The sequence below is a fragment of the Bombyx mori genome, chromosome 18, assembly GCF_030269925.1.
Source record: "Bombyx mori chromosome 18, ASM3026992v2".
Classification (NCBI taxonomy): Eukaryota; Metazoa; Arthropoda; class Insecta; order Lepidoptera; family Bombycidae; genus Bombyx; species Bombyx mori.
In genome coordinates this window covers 12,276,783-12,281,849 of record NC_085124.1, presented here as the reverse complement: position 1 = coordinate 12,281,849, position 5,067 = coordinate 12,276,783, and positions in this window count along the sequence as shown.

The following is a 5,067-nucleotide window of genomic DNA, read 5'->3' as shown; positions in this document are numbered from 1 at the left end:
AAAATCGAACTCACGACCCTCAGCGCAGTAACCAGGTGCGATAACTACTATCATCAGTCAAGTTTTTGTACGTTATTAGCTTTTTTGTAAAAGGATATAATAGGCACTGTGTCCTAGTATAAAGCGCCTATGCTTATGTTGAGATACCGCAGGAAGGTATGTTTTTTCTTACATTGTATAATAAAAAAATCACATGTTACATAAGTGGCGGCATTACGCTCTTAATTCTATCGCGAAGCAGTTATGTATACGAAATTTTATTAACTGAGCAATATGATTCGAGGTATAATTTATGGACTTCTATCTTTTGTTTTGTAGTATGTGGTCTTCTATGATGGCTTAACATTATGGCTTAACCTATAATTGAGGTGACATCTGCCACGAACTTTTGTCAATTTGTCAATGCTTTGTATTGATGATCACTTTGTTGGTGCAACTTAATAAATAAATAAATAAAACATCAGGTCACGTTCACCAACCTAGTTCTAATAAAAAACTATGATCAAACTGATCTGCTATTTTATGTTTTCGGTCTAGGCGAAAGCTGAAATATGAAGCAAAACAAACTTCAAAAGAAAGAAAGAAACAAAAAAGTCCTTTGGTACCTTGCAATGGACATATGGAGACACACCCAGATAGATAACCCAAGTTGGGTTGCGGTCTGGCAGGCGGCTGGTCGTAAAGCTCATCCCAAATACCTATGAAGCAAGATAAGAGGATATGCTGCAATTACCCCACAGAATATGGGATTAGGACAAGAAGAAGAAAAACGTCCAGGTGAGAGCTGATTTAAGACAACTTTTTCTGAAATAAAAATGCACGAAACGCGATTCCTATTTGTTGATTTGTTGACACTGTCAATATCACGGTTAAATGTTATACGATTTAATTTTCATTTCGCTAGGCAGCGGCCTGGCTTGCCCCTGGTATTGCTGAAGTCCATGGGCGACGGTAACCACTCAGCAACAGGTGGGCCATATGCTCGTCTGCCTACAAGGGCAATAAAAAAATTACACGGAATAATTCGGCAAAATGACCCACCGATATAACCTACGGAGTTTCTCGCCGGATCTTCTCAGTAGGTCGCGATTCCGATCTGATCGTGTAGATTCAGCAAAAAGCTACTCTTATTAGGGGTGACGCAAAGTCTCTTAGAATGAGTCTCGTCAGCTCGCGTACCCACCCGGCACAACCAAAAGCACAAGGCTCCTGCTAAGAAGATAGGATAAAAAAATAACCATTTTAAGGGACATTTCGTAGTATTCATGCTGGCACTACCAAGCAAGTAAAACATTACGAGCAAAATCAATTATGTTCATAACTTGTAAGGGGCTGAAGGTGACCGTTACGCCGTCTGTCTGAACTAAGAGCCCAGTTTTACTACTGCTATCAGGAAAGTCAATAAAGAAGACATGTTCCACTGAAATATGGGGTGACCATGTTGTGTCCTAAATATATTGGACGTTTTCCTAACTTTAGAGTCAAAGGTGCGAATTTAGTTTTAACAAAATAAAATATTAAGTACACTATTGGAATAGAAAGGCAATCCGGTGATATCATTGCGAAACATTCTCTTTTAAGAAGGGCATCGTTAAAAAATTTTTAAGATTAAACTAACTAACTCACTACAACTTTCTTGTTTATCGTATGACTCAAACAAAAATTTTAACTGTTAGTTTTTATATCTCATAGTTTTAATGTTTTGAATTATTGCAAATTATCAAATACTTTCGCGTTGAATGAATCAAATTTCATTTATTTTACGTATAATTTAAACTCATAAGTACGGATATTGGCCACTGAGTTTCTCGTCGGATCTTCTCAGTGGGTTGCGTTTCTGATTTGGTGGCAGATTCTGCAAAGCACTGCTCTTGCTAGGGCCAGTGCTAGCAATACCTCCGGTTTGAGCCCCGAGAGCTCAACCACACGCCAGGGTAACGCTGATATAACCTTTCAAGTCTATCAACATAGGTAGGGGAAAAAACGGATAGTCACCCTATCGTGCACTTAGAAAGACCACGTATCCGTTTAATATTAGGTACATTCTTTATGTTGGTCTTGCGTTTGATGGGCTCACGTCCGGCTTCATTCTACGATTGACGACTACGTTCTAGAGAGCAGAATTGTGGGACCAACTGTTTTTTTTTAAATGTTGATAATTTTCCGAGGTTGAAATTTTGATAATTTTACAAGGTAATTTTTTATGGATGTTATGTGAGTGAATGTAGGAAAGACATGATCAAAGGCAAGTCGTCCTAGTAATTTTATTATTACTAGGAAAATTAAAGTCGTCGTGGTCTAAATGATAAGACGCTCGGTGTAAGCATTTCCAGCGATGCGATTATGCCGATGTTCAGACACCGCACGCTGCTACCAATTTTTAATCATGCTCACGTAATAATACCAAATCAAATCCGCAAAAAAAAATATTTTTTTTTTTTTTTTTTTTTCCTACCTAAGCTGATAGCCCTAGCGGCTATGTCAGCGTAACCCTAACTTTAGTAGGTGAGCTCACGGGGCTCAAACCTGATGATGTTGCTAACACGAACCCTAGCAAGAGCCGTGCTTCGCAGAATCTACCACCGGATCGGAAACGCGACCCACTGAGAAGATCCGGCGAGAAACTCAGTGGGCTGTGTCTGAGAGTTAATTTACTCGTCGAGCCCTTCGTCGCAAGCGACGGGTTCGACGAGAACGGTGACCGGTGCTTGAAGTACCTAAAAGCACCGTTAGTGGATCAGGAGGATCCGAGATGACGTGTTTTGGGCGACGTCGACTGCTTTCCATTCTGTCCGCAGGATCGGGAATGAATATAATTTTCGTATAGCTAAACTATATATACCATTGCGGCATAGATCGCAAGTCTTAAGGCGGTGGGATTCGCAATTTGCTGTTATTCGTGATTTAGTTCACCCCTAAAACAATAAAAAATCACCATAAACCATGCCATTTACTTTATATATTTATGAATCATATATTGTTCGATCAGACACCCAGTATTCGTTCTAGTCATGCTAAATTTTACTAATATTTTATGCGACATATAACATGGATACCAACGAATTGATCGTGTATGCCATACCAACTAATATATTATGCGCTTTGTGAGCCCGCACATGTATGAGCCAATAAGTTGCCTATTACTGTCGTATATCGAATTTCGACGTTATAATGCTTATAAGCTCCCTATATTAAGTAGTTGAAGGCCCATCTCTATTTACTAAAGCAATAAAAAAACCTCTGCAGACCTTTAAAAATACATATTATTATATACATAATAGACATAGTACTTAACGGTGGGCAGCAGGTTCGCTCTACCCCTGGCATTGCTGACGTCCATGGGCGACGGTAACCACTCACCATCAGGTGGGTCGTGTGCTCGTTTGCCTACGAGGGCAAGAAAAAAAAAATCGTCATAAAATACGTTTTAGAGGAATAACTAATTTTCTATACTCCAAAATACAGATATGCTTTGTAAAGAAAATTGGCAACATTGGCACCAATTAATCCAGCGAATACCGAACTATAAACCGTTAATCATATCATTTGACGCCTAAATTATTTCGCTAAATTATTCCTAAAATTATTTCGCATTGCAAATTTACACCTACGGTAGTGGAAGTTGCATCTTAACTGTGAGAACCTAGTCTTAATTGAATCTAAAACGTGTGGGCTACGGTAGGATAGCCTTCGAAACTGAATAGAATAGGCAAGATTATGATTTATTGTTTTTAAAGTATTTAAATAATATCGCAGACAAAGGCAGGGCTCACCTGTTAATTATAACTCGTTGTTTTTGTGATTAGTGATCCTGTGTAGTATATTTTTTTTTATTTTATTGCTTTTGTGGGTGAACGATCCTAGAAACGAAAGATCCTTCAAGCAGGAAGGCATGACTACTGCGCAAATGAGATAAGCGAGATGAAACCATAAAGTAATATTAGATAAAAAAAAATTGCTTAGATGGGTGAACGAGCTCACAGCCTACCTAGTGTTAAGTGGTTAGTCGAGCCCATAGACATCTACAACGTAAATGCGCCACCCACCTTGAGATATAAGTTCTAAGGTCTCAGTATAGTTAAAACGACTGCCCCACCCTTCAACCCGAAATTTGGGGGGATGGTGTTACCTACCCGTGCGGACTCACAAGAGGTCTTACCACCAGTAAAACCACCGGTATGTATAAAGCTTGCGTAATCCAAGGAAATTCTGCAAAGGTGTATGTGTGTATTTCATGATTTTTTGTCTCAAATCAGTCTAGCTCTTCAGTAGCTGAGAACGGTAGTAATGCGTAATAATGTTACAATTTTTATATACTCAAAATACCAACCGCTTCTTTCGCAACCGCATGCACCGACCTGTAACTGAGAAAACATTTAGTGTGAGATTAATCTAAGCGCTACTTGTTATGTTCACGTGGTTGTCTGTGTTGTAATGTTGGTAGCCCATATAAAAATAAATGAAACATAATTTGGCCTTCCGCCTATTACTTACGTGTTGCGTATTGCTGTTGATCCAGAAGCACTGGTGGTAGGATCTCTTGCGAGACCGCGCGGATGGGTACCACTACCCTGCCTATTTCTGCCGTGAAGCAGTAATGCGTTTCGGTTTGAAGGGCGGGGCAGCCGTTGTAACTATACTCGATACCTTAGAACTTGTATCTCAGGATGGGTGGCGCATTTACGTTGTAGATGTCTATGGGCTCCAATAACCACTTAGCACCAGGTGGGCTGTGAGCTCGTCCACCCATCTATACAATAAAAAAATAAATATAATAAAAAAATGGGATTCATATTAATCTATTCTATATTTAAAAATAGGTATGTTTCCTAGTTGGTGCTTTTGTTACTTTTTAATTAATGAATTAATTTTAACAAACGAATCAAGAAATTTTCAATCATTGGTTTAGAGCAAACGCTACCAACAAATATCTATAAAGGTTTTTTTTGCCTTTGTAGGCAGACCAGTGTACGACCCAACTGACGGTGAGTGGTTACTCTAGCCCATGAACGTCAACAATGCCAGAGGCAAAGCCAACCTGCTGCCTAAAGTGAATGAATTCTAACA